The 19,701-nt window shown below is 44.9% G+C and overlaps 1 long non-coding RNA gene across 1 annotated transcript; it reads left to right on the forward strand.

The window, feature by feature from the left end:
- The first annotated feature begins 1,094 nt into the window (after positions 1 to 1,094).
- Positions 1,095 to 12,828, forward strand: LOC128352176 (uncharacterized). Its single transcript, XR_008320244.1, has 2 exons — positions 1,095 to 1,166; positions 12,521 to 12,828. It is a non-coding gene; the product is annotated as an uncharacterized LOC128352176 (long non-coding RNA).
- Positions 12,829 to 19,701: the final 6,873 nt, after the last annotated feature.

The following is a 19,701-nucleotide window of genomic DNA, read 5'->3' on the forward strand; positions in this document are numbered from 1 at the left end:
GCCTCTGCCTTTCTCTCTCCCTCCCCGGTTCCTCCTGGTGCAAGGGAGCTAGGGAAATATAGTTCTCCAGGATACTATGGACTCAGGCATCCTGGGGGTTTCTTGTGTCTGAGACAATGCTGCTGAAACATAAAAAGCACTAAAGGGATACAGTAAGAGGAGGAGGCTTGGCCTCCTGAGAGAAAGACTCTGCTGCTACTGCTTCACTGCAGGTAAGATTGGGGGAAGGTAAGGGGGAAGAGGGGCATATTATAAGGTCTTGTGAGGTGGTGGTGGTGATTGGGGAGATCATGGGAAGTTAGGCTTCATATTCCGGCCTTATCATGCTTTTAGTGTCTGAATGGAGCTCAAAACACACTGACTGGCAACATTATGCACAACTCGTGCAATGTGGCATTGTCACCACTGTGCAAGAACAGAGTTGCACTATTGCAAAAACAGCACTCCCAGAGTTACAAAATAAGACCACCATTGTTTTTCGAGGCTTATTGTTGCACAACTTCAGGTGCACTATTTTTCCTTTCATGCAACTGCACTCTTGCACAACTGCAAGAACGCTGTGTTACAAGCCGTGTGTAATGTTGCGTGATATGCCACTCAGTGAGCTGGTTTCCTAATGTTTAAAGCATAGGCGAAACTAGGATGGGGCAGCCAGGGCATGTGCCCTAGGTGCCACTTGGGGGGGCGCAAGTGCCATGCTGCCTCCCCTCCTCAATTCACAGCTTTTTTAAAAAAAATTAAAAAATTACCTGTAGCCTCTTCAGGGGGCTTCCTAAGGGCTACAGGGTGTGTGTGTCTGCAAAGGTCCCCCCTCCCCTTGCCGGCCTCTCAGATCACCGCCGCAGCCCATCCCAGGCTGATTTTCAGGCCTGTTCAGGCCTACAAAGATCAGTGTGGTGGCCATTTTGAAGGTCACCGCACATGCTCAAAATGCCTCTGCGAGGCCTGGCAAGGCATAGGACCTCGCAGGGACCATTTGAGCATGTGCAGCAGCCATTTTTTTAAATTAAAATAAGTTGCTGAAAACAAAAATGGCCACCGCACATGCTCAAATGGCCTCTGCAATCCCCAAGTCTAGATTTTTCCCTGCTCTAGGGAGTCAGAAGAATGCAAAGTTGTTGGCAAGGGACCCGAGCATTTAAAAAACAGAGATAAACGGCACAAAAGTAAGTGGACAAAACATCCCTTAAAAGACTATGTTGTTTTAATTCCTTGTAAGCTGGCAAAACTGAAGGGTGGCAGGGAGAGGCAAGGAATAAAATGGAAATATTCACTTGCACGCTGTTTAATTATCTATACAGAGCTCTATCTTTAGCTGCATATTTGTCAAGCAAAAAGGTTTGTGGGATTTCAAACTTGGAAAGTGCCTGCCTTTAACTTGTGTGGTGCATTAAAAAAAACAACTGTTGTAAGAATTCACACCCAGAAACATTGCATTCGCAATGTATTGCCATCCCTGTGTTGTGCAGTCTTACCATACTGAGAAATGGCTTGTAATGCTATGAAGGTGGCTGGTGTCCTCCATCCAATACACACTATCACAGGCCATATGCTCTTACTACCTTAGTATCTGTCACAGCGACAGATAGGAAATGGAATATGTGTGCAATAGAATTGGGTTTTTTGTTTTGTTTTTACCTTTAGACCCAGGAACTTGAGGGGATGGGGCAGGGGCAACCTTTTACCAAACCTTTGCAGTGCGGCAGAGACAGAAAATTGGTGGCGGTAGTACAGGGTAGACTATTGTTATGAATTCTCTCTCTCTCTCTCTCTCTCTCTTTCTCTCTCTCCCTCTCTTTCTCTCTCTCTCTCTCTCACACACACACCATTTTTCGAATATCACGCTATTTTGCTGTTCTGTGGCTAGTTGCAACTTCCACGGTCTTCCTGATCAGGCTGCTGGATCCAAACCTATTGTAAGCTGCTGGATAATTTCAGATTGTTTGGGGCCCCTAGGATTTCCCATTGCAACCATCTCCCTTTAAGGCAAAATCTGTTTGGACAGAAAAAAACCCATCCCTGAATTTCTTGGAGGCAGCAACCTGTAGTGAGGTGTGCTGAGGTGGCAGAGCATTTGCTAAAGAGAGCTTTCACTGCTTAGCTCTATGGAGGCATGCCCAGTACATGGATGTGCTGCGTTTCCTTGGGAAGGTGACTGGCACATATGTGCCACATGTGTGGATGTATGTGTGCATGCATGTGTGTGTTGCTTACAACCTGTTTCTCCTGAAAGTGTCTGAACTTGTATTTTTGAGCTGATATTATAGTAAAGTTATCTGAAAGATGGGTGACAGATTTTTGGAGAGGGGCGCAATTTCAGTGCTTGCCCTAGGCACTGTTTTCCCTAGATATGCCTCTGGTTTAAAGAGCTCATTTTGCCAGTCCCAAATCTGAACTGAACAAGGATGGTCATCCTTGGGGACCCTGAATTTGAGAGGGCATTCTGCAGGTCTGGACTCAGATATGATCATGCACAGCCCCAGCCTGCCTTGAGAGATAAACAAGAAAGGAGAGATCACCCTGCCACAAGCAGATCTGTACCACTTTCATGTTTAAAGAATAGCAGTATGGTAGAACAATTCCAGCAGAAGTGGCCAAACACTGTTTCTCCCTCAGAAGCCTGGACTGGATGACAGGATGGAGATCCATGATCCGATTTCCCATCTCTCTTTGCAAAGAGCACCCATGAGGTGCAATTTGAATGACGCACTGGGTGGTGAGCTCTTCCTCCCAAACTGTTACACTGATGCATCCCCTTCCCTTTTGAAGCTGCAATTTGCCTTGCTAGAGAATATTGGATATACTGAATGTTTCTTTAACAGAGCAGATAGCAACTTGGCGCCGGTAATTTGTGTGTGTGTGTGTGGGGGGGGAGTTAACTCCTTTCCCGAAGTGTCATGATCTCAGTCATAAGAACATAAGAACACCCCTGCTGCATCAGGCCCAAGGCCCATCTAGTCCAGCATCCTGTTTCACACCGTGGCCCACCAGATGCCTCTTGGAAGCCCACAAGCAAGAGCTGAGGGCATGCGCATTCTCCTGCTGTTGCTCCCCTGCAACTGGTACTCAGAGGCATCCTGCCTTTGAGGCTGGAGGTGGCCTATAGCCCTCCAACTAGTAACCGATGATAGACCTCTCCTCCAGGAAGTTATCCAAACCCCTCTTAAAGCCATCCAGGTTGTTGGCTGTCACCACATCTTGTGATGTAGAAGTCCACAAGTTGATTATGCTTTGTGTGGAAAAGTACCTCAGTTTGTTGGTCCAAAGTTTCCTGGCAATCAATTTCATGGGATGACCCCTGGTTCTAGTGTTATGTGAGAGGGAGAAGTTGGGAGAAGAATTTCTCTCTATCCACTTTCTCCACCCCATGCATGATTTTATAGACCTCTATCATGTCTCCCTGTAGTCGTCTTTTTTCTAAACTAAATAGCCCCAGTTGTTGTAGCCTTGCCTCATAAGCAAGGTGCTCTAGGCCCCTGATCATCTTGGTTGCCCTCCTCTGCACCTTCCAGGTCAGCTCCCCTGCTACAAAGTTTTGTAAAAGGCTAAAGAGACAGGAAACCCAATCATAGAGCTCATCTCATTTACTTTGGTCCTGTGAGAGCCATGTATGTACGTATATATGTACGTACATACATACATACGTACGTACATATATATACTATGGATCTTATTTTCCAGCCCTTGACTCACTGTAGTATCCAACTGTTCCCCAATTTCCTTTTACAAGGCTAATCACTGACAACATAATTGTATATATTATGTTGTCAGTGGCACTTGTAGAAATAAAATAAACACTGTTTCCCCTGGCACCACTGGAACTTTTACTAATGTAAGCTGTGCTAATTTTGCTAATCAAGCTTGACTAATTTTATAAGCTATGTTACAATTCCAAAACCAACTCCAAGGTATGTTGGTGGTTTGCAAGGGTGGACTCACAACAGGATTGTATTCAAACTTCATGGCTAGAGCTGTCCAAAGAAGTAAGTGTTTCTTGACTCTCTGTACAAAGCCAAGCCTCTTTCTCATCTGGTTTCAATTCTGCTGTTTGTGCACCTCGTATTTATTATTGGATTCCTGGCTTCTCCTCTTTGCTTTGTGTATAACAGATATTTATGAGAAATCGCTGGTCCAGATGTTATCTTTGGCACCTGGCGACTCCCAAGTTCAGACAGCCCTGGAAGAACGTTAAGATAATGAATGCGATTTTGGAGATAGCCATTGGCTATGTTTTGCAGAGAGTGGTCCAGCCCTCCCCAAATGCAAATTCATGTTATTTTTAACAAGTCGTATATTCCTTCCCTACTGAAAATGGATCACAAAACTAGCCTAGTGAAGATCAAAGGGCTGCCATAAAACAGAGATCTAAATTACAATTCCCTTTCTGCACCGCTCTTCTTTGCCCGTTGAAACTATTCCATGCAACACATGGCTGGTAATAGAATCTTTGCCCTCTAGGTCAAGAGTGGCTAACCTGCAGCTCTCCAGCTGTTGCTGGACTACAATTCCCGTCACCCCAGTTGCAATGTCTTGCTGATTTAACATTAAATATGTTAAATAAATACCTGTATAATGAAATGTATAATAAATTGTGGCTGAGGATGATGGGAGTTTTATTCCAACACTGGAGAGCCTCAGGTTGGTCTCTCCTGCTCTAGGTCATGATTCATGAGGTTGCATCTGGGTGGTAGAGACATGCTCTCAGTTGCCTGATGATGCTTGTCTTGTTTTCAGTTGGGGATGGGGGATTCCCATATTTTGCATACTTCACTATGAGCAATCCCAAAAGATAAATCAGAAGCAGATGTCTAAACACCCATCTGTTCTGGTAAACAACATACTGGTTGTTAGGAACTGCCATACCAGGTAATCTCCTATTAAACATTCCTTTTTTCAATCATCTGTAAAGGTTAAGTGTGCCGTCGAGTTGGTGTCAACTCCTGGAGACCACAGAGCCCTGTGGTTTTTCTTTGGTAGAATACAGGAGGAGTTTACCATTGCCATCTCCCACACAGTGAGATGATGCCTTTCAGCATCTTCCTATATCGCTGCTGCCCGATATAGGTGTTTCCCATTGTCTGGGAAACATACCATGGAGATTTGAACCAGCAACCTCATGCTTGCTTGGCAGGTCATTTCCCCGCTGCGCCATTAGGTGGCAACTGTACTATTTACTAATTAATAATAATAATAATAATAATTCAATTTCTATACAGCCCTTCCAAAAATGTCACAGGGCAGTTTACACAGAGAAAAATAAATAAATAAGATGGCTCCCTGTCCCCAAAGGGCTCACATTCTAAAAAGAAACATAAGACACACACCAGCAACAGTCACTAGAAGTACTGTGCTGGGGGTGAATAGGGCCAGTTACTCTCCCCCTGCTAAATAAAGAGAATCACCATGTTAAAAGGTGCCTCTTTGCCAAGTTAGCAGGGGTAACTTGCTGGGGTAGCAGGGATACTAGACCCCATTAAAAGTGTACAAAGAACCAGTTTGACTGGTTCAGTTTGAATCTGAACTGGATTTGAACTGACCCGGCCCAGTCCAGTTCCATGTCCGCCTGAACCATTGAACCATGCCAATCCAGTTTGAGGGAGTATACTTGTAAAGGGGAATCTGGTGAGGATTCCCCTTTACAAGTACAGGGGTGGGGGCGGCTGTGCGGGGGTGGCAAGCAAGCCAGTAAGTTGTTTACCTTGCCAGCATGGCTGCTGGCACGGCCACTTGCCTTCCTAGCTGCCCCAAGCAGCACACTCTCCCCTCTTTTACTGAGCCACTGGCTCGGTGGTGTCTCGGTAAAAGATGGGGGAAAGCACTGCCTAGGGCCACCAGGAGGGCAAGTGATAGCGCCGCCAGCCATGCTAGCCAGGTAAGCAGCTTACCTACTCGCTCTCTGCCCCTGCCTGGCCCCCTTATTGTGCCAAACCGGTTCACCTGAACCAGGCCTGTTTCGGTTAGATCATGGACAGAACTGCCCCCCCCCGGTTTGGTTCGCAATCGAACCGGTCCCAGTTTGAGGCAAACCGGTTTGGTACAAACTGTTCGTGCACACCCCTAGATCCCATCTAATTCAACATCCATCCTTAATCTAATCACAGCCCAAACTCAACATGCTAGAGGAAGCACTAAGTGAGCCCATTTGAGGGAACACAATGAACGTTCTGCATGAAGGCAGTTTAATTCCTGTCATGTGATATTCTGCCCTTGACAGTGTGACAAAGCACAGACATTCTCGTAGCACCTCATTAGATTAGTAATTTCTTCCGGCTATTATGTTGTGACCGGCTGTTCCCCTTTGGACCACAACGATTTAGCATAGGCTAAATGGCACAGGCTAACTGAAGGCCCAGAAGCAAGATCTATAGGAACAGTGGAATGTTCCTTATACTGCGTCAGATCATTGGTCCGTCTAGTTCAGTATTATCTACACTGACTGGTGATGGGTCTCCCAGTTTTCAAGCAGGAGTCTCTCCCAGCCCTACCTGGAGATGCCAGGGAGTGGATCTGCTTTGCATACAGAAGGCCCAGATTCAATCCCTGGCAGCATCCCCAGGTAGGGCTGGGAGAGGCTTCTCTCTGAAACCTAGGACAGCTGCTGCCAGTCAGTGTGGACAACACTGAGCTAAGTGGAACAATGGTCTGACATGGTGTAAGGCAGCTACCTATGTTCCTGTGTCCTGCAGGCTGTGCTTCTCCCTGCTGGTCTATAGCAGGGCTGCTCAACTTCTGCCCTCCCACTGTTTTTGGAATACAACTCCCATAATCCCCAGCCACAATGGCCAATGTCAGGGATGATGGGAGTTGTAGGCCAACATCTGCAGGAGGGCTGAAACTGAGCAGGCTTGATTTACAGAGATGACACCAAAGGATGCAAGAATGGCCTCTCACAGTGAACTGAGCAGGAAGGTGTGGGAGAGAGAGAGAAAGGACTTTTCTTGTGGCCCAAATTGGCTCCTACAGTACCCACAAGCAATACAGGAAAAGCCATCAAAGATCTCATCCCAACTCAACTCTTAGAGCGGCTTGCTCTGACCATTTTCATTCATTCATTCCCTACATTTATTGCCCACTTTCCCTTTAAATCAAATCATCTTCTAACCACACCTTTGGTCAATCATGATAGCCTCAGGATCTTCTGCAGCTGAGCCCCAGAGGGTGGAGCTTAAAAGACCGGGGGTGGAGTCTGGTAGGATGAAGGCAGAGCCCTGTGGCACTTCTTGTGGACAGCACCTGCCAGATCAAGGGAAGAGCTCGCTATGCCTGGTGTTTCAGGCTGGAATCTGATGAATGAGAGGTGTAGCAAATCACAAAAATCCTTATGCTAAGCAGAAAAAAACCTGTTTTCTTGGCTGCTTTCCCTGAGATCTAACCTTCTACCAGGGACCATGAGAAAGTGGTTAACGACCTGAAGTTCAGGTCAGGCCCTGACACCTGGCAATGTTAATCATGAAGATGAGTCTTGACATCATCATTACAGTACTCTGTAATGTCCTCTAAAGATTCTCCATTACTTAGGAGGAGGATTGACTTGCTTTTGTTGTACACTGTTAGGCTTGTATGCCATGCAAATAAGAATTTGCATTGTATTCCTTGCAGAATGGAAGCACATGCCCCATGAGAATCACAGATAGTGGCGACACCGATAGTTTTCATAAATGAAATCATTTACACAAAAAAGTACATCATGCAAAGACTTAGAAAGAATGCCAGAGGATAACAATACACTATTCAGGAACCAGTTGCATTCAATAAACCATGGCCTCTCTCATCTTCACAGTGTGGGTCAGACTTTATGCTGTTGCATAAAGAAATATCCATCTGCATCTTAGGGACAGTGCTCCACCTACTGGGGAAAACACATCCCCCCCCATTTTTGTTTTCTGTGTAGTAGCACAGAAGTGATTGCAGATACTCAGGATTTAAAAATATATATCCTGCTGATTCATCTTCAGTGATGCCCCAGTCAGCTTACATAACAAAATGACTGAAAACATTTCAAAAAGCAGAAACTAACAATAAAAATAGCAGTTAAAATATAGTTCTCAAGGTCAAGAACATAAGAACATAAGAACAGCCCTGCTGGATCAGGCCCAAAGCCCATCTAGTCCAGCATCCTGTTTCACACAGTGGCCCACCAGATGCCGCTGGAAGCCAACAGGCAGAAGTTGAGGGCATGCCCACTCTCCTGCTGTTACTCCCCTGCAGCTGGTACTCAGAGGCATCCTGCCTTTGAGGCTGGAGGTGGCCTATAGCCCTTGGACTAGTAGCCATTGATAGACCTCTCCATGAAGTTATCCAAACCCTTCTTAAAGCCATCCAGGTTGTTGGTTGTCACCACATCTTGTGGCAAATAATTCCACAAGTTGATCATGTGTTGTATGAAAAAGTTCCTCCATTTGCTGGTCCTAAATTTCCTGGCAATCAATTTCATGGGATAACCCCTGGTTCTAGTGTTATGTGAGAGGGAAAAGAATTTTTCTCTACCCACCTTCTCCACATCATGCATGATTTTATAGACCTCTATCATGTCTCCCCGCAGTCGTCTTTTAAATAGCCCCAGGTGTTGTAGCCTTGCCTCACAAGCAAGGTGCTCTAGGCCCCTGATCATCTTGTTTGCCTTCCTCTGCACTAACAGAAGAAGGAACAAATCACCATCCGGACAAAAATAAAGTAAGTCTCAAGCAGATCATAGGCCTAGTGAAACAAACTTTTATTTTTCACCAAAATGCTAAGGAAGGACCAAATAGACCTCCAAGGAATGGGAATTTCAGAGCCGTGGGGCTATCACAGAAGAAGCCAGCTATGCCCATCATTTGGCCATCAGGGAGAGGGCCTTTTCAGGGCTTGCACCCCATTTATGGAATAACCTCCCCAGTAAGTTCACCTGACTTCATCACTTTGTTCTTTTAGATACTAGGTGAAGGCTTTTTTGTTTACTCAGGACTTTTAAATTTTGATCTGATTTTTTAAAAATGTATTTTAAATTGTTTTGTATTGTATTTTGTATTTTTCCACCCCACCTCCACCCCCTTTCTTGGTCTGTTATTATTTAATGGGTTGTGTGTTTTTATCTCATGTTTTAATGTTGTGTTGTAAGACATCTGGAGAACAATTTGTTATGGGGTAGCTAACAAATAAAGTGTATTATCTATATTATTAATTTTCCTGGGTGTGCCTTAGAATGTGCGTCCCGGTGCCCAGCTGATTGGCTGGGCGGCGGAGGTGCCTGATTGGCTGAGGCGCACCCAGGAGGCAAGCGGCGGCCGGCCTGGCCCAGCTGCAGAGGGAAGTGGTGGCGGCCGGCCTGGCCATGGAGGCCAGGCGGCGGCGGGCCCAGCCACGTAGTTGGGTGGGGGGAGGAGGGAGGGCAAGAGAGAGGAGGGAGGGCAAGAGAGTGGGGTAGGAGGGAGGGGAGAACAGCCGGCCCCAAAGAGTGCACAGATGCTCTGTGCACGTTGGCTAGTTAATTATTATTATTATTTCTGCTTCTGATAGTGGTAGGACCCGAATTAGGGTGCTCTCTGTCTATTTCATTGGACAGGCAGGGCTTTATGGTTGGTTCACCTATTCGTTCTAGCTACTTTTGCCACTCGCAATAATGCATTCTAACTGCATGACCAAACATAAGCCAGAAACTCAAAGCTCACCAGCAGCGATGTTTGCAGTGTGGATGGCCCACCTTGCAACTTCATTGATCTCTGAGATGGCCACTGTTGGCAGTCCATTTGCTCTTGGCTCACATTAGCAACCCACTCAATCCTCATGAGTAAAAGCATCAACCCAAATTAACCTGTGAACCAGTCTTCAGTCTACAGCTGGGGTGTCAAGCACCATCACAACAGACACAGGCTGACATTCAGAGCAAGGAAATACTGGTGCAATGAGAAAGCAGCCTAACAAAACTTCCCAATGAACTGCTCTGGGGAAGCAGCAATGTTTGACTCCCTTCCCTTCCCCTGAAGATTTTGAAGCCACCCAGAAATATGTCCCCAAAGGCAATGCAACCTTCAGGGACATATTTCTGGGAGGCACAGAGGGCTTCCTGGGGAAGGGGAGGGCATCACTAATTGCTGCTTACCAGGTACAATCCAATGGAAAGTTCTGTTAGGCTGCTCCCTCGCTGTACCAGCGTTTCCTTGCTCTAAATGTCAGCCACAGAAGTTAAGATGGTAGAGACCAGCAACCTGTTACATAGTTTTAATGTTTCTGTACTGTTTCCCCATAAAGTCACACAAAATGTTGTGCAATTATTAAATCAGTAGCAATGCAACCTACCATTAAAAACCAAAGATTAGCAAAACAAAGCAGCTAGCAATAAAACATTAAAATCGCATGGCCCTTTGATGAATTTTACATTTAAATTTCTCTCTGCTTCCAACTGCATCTAATCATTGCAGCTTTTTCTTAATGCATTCTTAAGTATTCCTGAGTCATTTTGAAATTGCAAGATGAATTTTGGCTTTATCTTTGTATGTGTTTGTGTGTGTCATATTTATACGTCCCAATGTATAAATCAAGGCTGGCTCTATCTTGGAAGACTTTCACTTATGATCAAACATCAGCTTTTACAAATCCAAACACTGATCCAAAGTTATCCCAATACTGAAATATCCTTTGGGAGTTGAATTCTTCGCAAAATGACAAATCCTTTTCATTTCCAATGTCAGTTCCTTGTTTAAATTAAGTTATAATGTATTGGCTTTGCCTGTGTTCATTTTGTAACATTAAATGGCAACATGACTGTGTTCTTTTTCCAGTTTCTGAACTGATGATTTGTGGATCCAATAAATACAAAAACAACATTAGCCACATTTGGGCTAGATTAAACTCATTTTTTCTGAACTCTTTCCTTCATATACACTGCATATAATTGCAAGCAGACCATACACGATAAAGTAGAATGCACACAAGCTTGCCTTGTGCCTCTAGGCAAAGTTACATATCCTGTTAAACTTCCATTTATTAAGAAGTTTGCCATAGGAACTGCAGTTTTACCCCAAGGCTATGCAAAAAACCTCCCTGAGAAGATGTGGCAATACGCCTCTCTTCCATCCTCCTGACGTCATAGAATCAGAGAGTTGTGGGCGGGGGGGGGGCACCTTCTAGTCTAGGACTGCATAACTTCAGCCCTCCAGCTGCTTTTGGACTACAACTCCTATCATCCCCAGCCACACTGATCAATCATCAGGGGTTATGGGAGTTGTAGTCCAACATCTGCAGAAGGACCAAAGCTGTGCAGCCCTGTTCTGGTTCTATCCCTTGCTAATTGCACAATATCCAGAGCTGTGGTATCCCCAACAGATGATGATGATGATGAATTTGATTTCTATACTGCCCTTCCAAAAATGGCTCAGGGCGGTTGTCCACTCTCTGTTGGATGGCTGTCCACTCTCTGCTGGAAGACCTTCAAAGAGGGAGAGCCCACAATACTCCTTGGCAATTGTGAAACAGCTTTGTTTCATCTAATATTGTTGAGCCAAAGTCTATCCTCCTGTAGCTTAAGTTCATTATGTCTAGCCATGTCCTCTGGGGCAGCCATGAACAAAATGTTGTCCTCTTCTACATAGCAGCCCTGCAGGTATTTGAAGAGTGCCGTCATGTTCTCCCTCAGTCTTCATACACAGTTCCTTCAGCTTTTCCTCATACAGCTTCGTTTCCAGACCCTTTACCATCTCTGTTGCCCTCCTCTTGACCCATTCCAATTTTTCTAGACCCATTTTAAAGCGTGGTGCTCAGAACTGGACACAGTACTTTACCCTTTAAAAGGGTGAGATCTCTCTCTCTCTCTCTCTCTCTCTCTCTCTCTCTCTCTCTCTCTCTCTCTCTCTCTTTCTCTCTCTCTCTCTCTCGGAGTAGAAAATTCATAATGTACATAACATAAAATGGAGGGGTGTAACCCATTTTTTTTAAAGCTCATGCTTTCTAGAAAAGAACCCTGGAATTTTCTTCCATAGTTGTACACATTTAATGATCACCCTATGTAACAACTATGGCAACTGTGAATATTTACAGTATATACCACTTTTCAACAAAACTTCTCAAAGTGATTTACATAGAAAAATAAGAACCAAGATGGTTCCTTTTCCTCAAAGGACTCACAGTCTAAAAAATAGACACAAGTTGGACACCAGCAACAGACACTGTTGGGATGCTGTGCCAGAGTTGAATAAAACAGCTGCTTTCTCCCTACTCAATATAATGAGAATCAGTACTTTGCTCAGCACTTGTAACATGGGGATAATATGAGGATCCTGGTCCATCTTACAAGGATTAAAATACAGGGGTTGTGTAAATAGGGTTAAACAAAACCCTTGAGATAGAGAGCAGAGCTGAGATCACAGTCTGTTGACCATGTGCTGCTTGGAAATTCAAGACCATCAAACATGTTAAGACACGTGCAGAAAAAGATAACAGAATCCCATTTTAGTCGAGGACTCATTTGCTTATGCAATTGTCAGTGTTGTGTCCACTTGGTCCTGTTGATGTTTGGTTTCATCTGTTGTTTTTCTTTTACAAGAATATATCAATGTCCACCTGGTGGTGCTGGTATTTGGATTAGCCACGTGAATAGCTGACACATATGCTGAGACCTTGGCAAAGCAGGCCGCTGAAAAATTCCACTCCATTATCAGCCAGAGCACAGAAAGAAGGAGTCAGGAAACAATTACAGCTTCCTTTAAAATATCAGTTTGGGAACATGAAGGTCAACAAGGGGGACATTGGTGGCTTGCGGTGAACACCATTGGGAGAACCGGCATACTGGCAACACTGTAGGCCTCTTGTTTTCCAAGCTTTAGAGTTATGATAAAATTGTGTTACACGTGGGCTAAACAAACATTGCCTGATTAGCAAGCCAGACTCCCAGCAACAAAGACAACATTGTCCAATTGCTACAGGGATGAGATACTTAAAATCGAAGTGTGTGTGTTGTGCTGGCTTGATTTCAAACACACAATATAGTGGAAAATAAAAAAGGTAGGTGTGTGGTGGGATGGATTAAAAATACCAAGCACTTGCTAATATACTTGTTTGTCTTAACAACGCACAATACACATGGCAGAAAACAGACCCACTTTTTTTTAATCAGCTGGCAATATTGGTTTGCTTACTCGTCCACAAGTGTTGGAAAATTCAAGGTGGCTTTTTCAGAATGGGATTCTTTTGGAGATGGAGGGTAAGAAAGCCATGTTGACTTGGAAAGAAGTCCCATAAATTTCAGTGGCTTTAACTTTTAAGTAAACAAGTTTAAGTTTGCAGCCATAGAGAGTCTTTGTAAAAACAAGTGCATACATACACTATTTACAAATGTACAGGCTGAGAAGGCATAAGTGGTTGCATGCTCTCCAACACTTCATAAATGAAAACAGGACACTTATGAACAACTTATTCTCAGAGGGAACATAATTGCCTGACCTCCCTCCACCAGACAATAGGGACATCATCATCATCATCATCATCATTATTATTATTAAATTCGATTTCTATACCGCCCTTCCAAAAATGGCTCAGGGCAGTTTACAAAGAGAGATAACAAACAAATAAGATGGCTCCCTGTCCCCAAAGGGCTCACATTCTAAAAAGAAACATAAGACACACACCAGCAACAGTCACTGGAGGGGTACTGTGCTGGGGGTGGATAGGGCCAGTTACTCTCCCCCTGATACATATAGAGAATCACCACGGTAAAAGGTAAAAGGTGCCTCTTTGCCCAGTTAGCAGGGGTCATTTTTATCATTTTTGTTGATAAACGGGATTTCTTTCCCACCCCCACCCTCTGAGAAGTAAAGGCAGTATTAAGAGGAATGGCTGCTTACAGTGTGCATACTTATCCCACTTTTGCTTGTGGTAAACAGGTGTGGCCGGTATTGGTTTCAAAAGCCTGTAAAACCATTTTACCAGATATAACAGGACAAAAGAAATGTGTTGTGTACACCATGGGGAGCAAAGTCTCTTTCAACTTGCTTAGAACTATTCCCCTTTTAATACAGCCAACAGATTTATTTTTTGAAATTTTCCCTTATCCTGCATCCAATTCTGCATGTGACTTCCAGGCACATACGGCTGCATTCCATTGACGAAAACAAACAGGTTGGCACTGATCTGCTCCTGTTTTTTCCACAGCATTTGGTCCTGTTAAACAGTAGGATTTGCATGGGGCTCAGCTACCCATCATATAAAGAGTCAGTGGCTGCAGAAGGGGAAGTTACTCAAAGCAGTCCCATTGAAATTAAAAGAACAAGTCTGGCATGTAGTGATAGGCCTGCAATCTGGATGGTTTTAAAAAGGGATTAGCCAAATTCATGGAGGACACAGCTATCAATGGCCACCACTAGCCTTGATGGCTGTGTATTCTATCAGGATCAGAGATGGCATGACCCTGGACATCAGGTGCTGGGGAACACCACTGGGAGGGGCAGGTGCTTCTTCTCCCCGCTTGCAGGCTCCCTAGATGCACTTCATTGACCACCAAGTGACAAAGGATGCTGGACTGGGTGGGCCTTTGGTCTGATTCTCCAGCAAGGCTTTCCTTGTGTTCTAATGGGACTAACTTAAGTAATTTCCCTTATCATGTCAGCCAGCTGGCCTGCTGGATACAGAGCTTGCAATAGGCTTACATAAAAAGCAGCATCTAGAGCTTAATTTGCATCAGCCCTGACAATGACTTGCAATACCTAGGCTCATTTCTGGACCGTAAAAGCAGTGAACATGCTCCTCAGTCCAGAAGCCCTGCAGAGTGCATTTCCTTCACCACAGCAACTATAGGGAGTCCACAAAAATCGGGGAAATGGGGAAGGGCTTCAGATGAAAGGGCATTGCTTCCAAACAGACAGTGGCCCATTCATACAACACTTCTTTTTTCTGACCAGTTTGGCCTCCCCCCCCCCCCCATGATAGAGACATGACTGTGTCCGTACCTGGGTATTGCAAGGCAGCCCCTGGAAACAGAGCTCAAAGAAGTAGCAAGTGAACCCAAAAAGGCTGGCTGCCAATGGAGGTGTTATGTAGGGTCCAGAAGCTCTGCCCCTTACTAGAGCTCAGACTGATCTAAAACATGTGTCTGAGAGCTGGCCTCACCCTTCTCCCGAGTAGGCCCATTTGGAGGGAGGCTCGGAGGAGCCAGGTGAGCATTTAACTTCATGTGGATGTTCAGCCCTGAGATGGCATCACCTCTGATCCTAGGACCCTGGGGGTGATGGAGGGGAGTCCTGATCGATTAGCAAGTAGCTTTGGTTTGTGCAGCAGGCTATATATAGTTTGCCCACTGGATTACCATATTCCATGCCCTTTATAAGTAGCACAGCCACATATAGCTAAGTGTAGGCTTAGACAGTATGTGCCACAGAGACCAGACTTTTCAGGCTGGAGGCCTTCTTACTGAGTGACTCTTTTTTACAAGGGCAATGACCCCTGCTAACTGGGCAAAGAGGCACCTTTTAAATGTGGCAATTCTCTTTATTTAGCAGGGGGAGAGTAACAGGCCTTATCCACCCCCAGCACAGTAACTCCAGTGACTGTTGCTGGTGTCTATCTGACGTATCTTTTTAGCTTGTGAGCCCTTTGGGGACAGGGAACCATCTTATTTATTATTTGTCTATGTAAACCACTTTGGAAACTTTTGTTGAAAAGCAGTATATTAGTAGTTGTTGTTGTTGTTCTTGATATAATGGGGTGTGGCAAAGTTGGAAGGGGCCCTGGGGGAAGATTTGAGGATGGGCCTCCAAGATGGGCCTCCTACCTGCCTACCCTACCACCTGCCTTCGCCTCTTGCCCCCTGCCTTCACTGTCTACCTTGCGCCCACCTGGATGGCTGCACTCTGGTCCAATGTGGCCTGATGACATCGCCAAGTGAGAACAAACTTGCCTTAAAGGGGCTGCCTCTTCTTATGGGATCAGGGTAGTGAAAAGCTCTGCTGCTCAGTGATGTCAGAGAGAGGCTGGCCAGCATGCATTGGGGCCGAGCATCCAGTGCAGGGGGTGGTAGAGAGGTGGCGGGTGGCTCCTGAGCACTCACACACCCACACTCAATGGAGGCTAACTACACCCCTACATATTAAAGAGATTCCAAAGGCCCTGGGAGTCTCTGTCTGTCTGTCTTTCTGGGAATCCCATTTATATCAATCACTCTGAGCAATCTGGAGGGAGGGTATTGATCTCTGGCATTCCCCCCCCCCCACTACCGCCCAGTACTCATCTTATCCTTAGAGAGGAGAGCTGGTCTTGTGGTAGCAAGCATGACTTGTCCCCATAGCTAAGCAGGGTCTGCCCTGGTTGCATATGAATGGGAGACTGGAAGTATGAGCACTGTAAGATATTCCCCTCAGGGGATGAAGCTGCTCTGGGAAGAGCAGAAGGTTCCAAGTTCCCTCCCTGGCTTCTCCAAGATAGGGCTGAGAGAGATTCCTGCCTGCAACCTTGGAGAAGCTGCTGCCAGTCTGTGAAGACAATACTGAGCTAGATAGACCAATGGTCTGACTCTGTATATGACAGTTTCCTATGTTCCCATGTTCCTATCCTTCCCAGTTCTTCTGATCAACAACTGCTTCAGTCCTGCATGAATTACAAACCTGTGTGAATTTACATCCGCTTGCTTTCAATGATAGCAAGTAAATCTTTATTTGTAAGTCTTTATTTCGGTCTCTGACAAAAGCATACAATAATACAAACTAATATCTGTATACATACAGATAATCAATTGAATATCAAATTAGTTGAATACAATAAACAGAATGAGTTACCAACTCCCATCGGATTCTATACGCGACAGAACAGCAGTTTTAAACATATTAGGATTCTCATCTGAAAGCAAATATGAAACATAAAATTTCTCAGAACGACCCTGTAAGGGCAATATAGGAGCCATGGAGAGACAGCAGATTTCTTGATTAAAAACACAATGCAGAAGAACATGCTCTTATGGGGACATGGTCATTCTACATATGGAATTCTGCGATATCTTCCTTGTAATACTAATTCCTAGACCTCCTTGGCCTAGAAATGGTTAAATACTCCACAGGTATAATACTTACATTGACTATCTCCCTAACATAATACTTCGGCACAATACTGAAATCATTTTGGTGTTCTACATTCAATACTCGTTGAATGACAAGTTGCTTTTCTGTTCGGGAATAGAAGTGCTAGAGAGAAAAGGTGATCCATGAAGTTTTGCAGGGCCAATTTGTGGGCTTTAGTGGGCGCTCAGAACCAAGAAATGTGTCCCTTACCGATTAAGAGATTCAGAAATTGGAATTTGAAAAGGATATTCCTCTACAAAGTGTGGTCCTGTGAAATCACTTCTTTACCCAGGTGCTGTAGTTATATTTAGCAGTATCCAAACCCAGCTGCTTTTTAAAGAGAAAAACATGCAGCTGAATGCATAGAAATGTCAGTTTGTTTGCCTGAAATATAAAGTTCAGGGACATTTCACAACACTATCCCCCTCTAAAGTCTGATTTTTATATTGTTTCCTAGACTTCTTATGGTGCAATACCACCAACTAGTGGTGAAAGGATTGCATGCAGCCTCTGAATTAATTAAATTAATCTATTAAACAAACAAAACAAAGCAAAAAACCAGAACCATAGACAAAATATTGCACAGATGTTCAGTGCTATTAAGTAGTTACATTTGAGGTTGTTAGGAGAGGTGAAATTCCTTAACAGAGCAGCCAGCCCTTTTATTCTCAAGGATTAAGCCATTATTCCTGAACGGCCAACCTACAAGTTGATAACTGGCAACTTGAGAGCAGCAGAATGGCTGAGATAGGAAAATTCACCCAGCAGGCATTCTCCTTACATCTGCAGAATCAGCATTTCAGGAAAGTCAGTAAGGCACTAGTTTCCTGCATCTCAGTTCCTAGTTTGAAGCCACATAGGTGAGTGTCCCAAGTTGTTGAAAACATTACATGCATTCAAATTGTGTCTCAAAGATAGGCATTCAGGGTTGTTTGTTTGTTTGTTTAAATCTAGGTTATACCTAGGTGGATGGGTGCCTAGACAGGATACTTGCTCTAAAAGAACAGATGGCATGGGAGCAGAATGAATTCGATCAGAGGTTTCCAACCACGGGTACTTTGATTATAGGGAAGATACACAGATCCCTCCAGCCTTCCTTGGCTCTCTCTCTCCAGGAGGGCAGGTGGTGGTGGGGAGGTGGTGTTAGGCAGGAACATAGGAAGCTGCCGTATACTGAGTCAGACCATTGGTCTATCTAGCTCAGTATTGACTTCACAGACTGGCAGCGGCTTTTCCAACCTTGCAGGCAGGAATCTCTCAGCCCTATCTTGGAGAAGCCAGGGAGGGAACTTGGAACCTTCGGCTCTTCCCAGAGCGGCTTCATCCCCTGAGGGGAATACCTTACAGTGCTCACACTTCTAGTCTCCTATTCATATGCAACCAGGTCAGACCCTGCTTAGCTAAGGGGACAAATCATGCTTGCTTCCATAAGACCAGCTCTCCTCCCCATATAGGGCAGAGATGGCCAACTATGGCTCTCCAGCTAGTTGGACTACAGTCTCCATCATCCTAAGCAGTGCACCTGAGGATGATGGTAGTCCAACTGGAGCATCCCAGAGTGGACATTCCTCTAGCAGGGCTTTTCTTCTCTATTTGCCCTCCCTTCGTCCTCTCCATGACTGGCCAACTGTGTGCTCAAGCTCAGTCTACTCCTCCCTCAGGCTCATTCTCCTTATTGGCATTGCCCTTGCTGCTGAACCTGTCAGTCAAACAGAGCCAGTCACGATAGAGGCGGGGTACAGTCCAGGATAAGCTATGGGGCCCATGAGGGTCCAAAAGACAGGAAGAGAAAGGAAGCCACAGGATAGCACAAGGGTGTTTTCTACCACCACCACCCCCATTCCAGGAAAATCACCTCCAGCCTCAAGATGTCTTGAAATACCAGTTGCAGGGGAGCAACAGCAGGAGAGAGGACATGTCCTCATCGCTTCCCTTTGGACTTCTCGAAGGCATTTGGATGACCACCCTGGGAAACAGGATGCTGGACTAGATAGGCCTTGGGCCTGAACCCAGCAGGGCTGTTCTAATGCCCAGAGTAGATTCATTTAGCTTGCATTTTATTTCCTACTAACTGTTCCTTCACTGTCCCAGTTCTTGGCTGCTTATATGTGGCACCCAACTAAAGCTTTGAGACAGAAGGGGTACACTTGTTTTAAAAAGGCTGGACCCCTGAATTAAAGCTTCCTAAAACTACTATAATTACTGGGGTGTTTTTTTTAACTCAAGGAAGCCATCAAATCCTTTCATCTGGCTTTGGGAGTAGAGCTTCCTTTTCTGAGGCATCCTATCTCAGAGGGAGGAGACTTAACTTATACACACAGATTACTTTTACTAAGTCAGCTGCTGTACATACAAAATAGCAAAGCAGGAAAAACAGGTATCCCTAGTGCCAGCAGTTTAGGCCAGGCAAAGTAGACAAAAGACATTTGGTGGCCTGACAAAAGCAAGAACCAGGAAGCACTAATTATCCAAAGTGATCACCTTACAGAGTCAATTCAACATCAGATGGTGCCAATAATGGTGCTTTAGATGGTGCAAAAGCAAAGCAAGTGAATGTGATAAGGACTTTGGATGGAAGATCACTGGGCGTCCCATGAAAGAGTTGGATGGAAGTGCACAGCAACTTGTAAATCCATTATCCAGTGTGGTATAGTGGTTAGAGTGCTGGACTAGGACCGGGGAG

Source organism: Hemicordylus capensis, chromosome 3 (genome assembly GCF_027244095.1).
Source record: "Hemicordylus capensis ecotype Gifberg chromosome 3, rHemCap1.1.pri, whole genome shotgun sequence".
In the NCBI taxonomy this organism is placed as follows: domain Eukaryota; kingdom Metazoa; phylum Chordata; class Lepidosauria; order Squamata; family Cordylidae; genus Hemicordylus; species Hemicordylus capensis.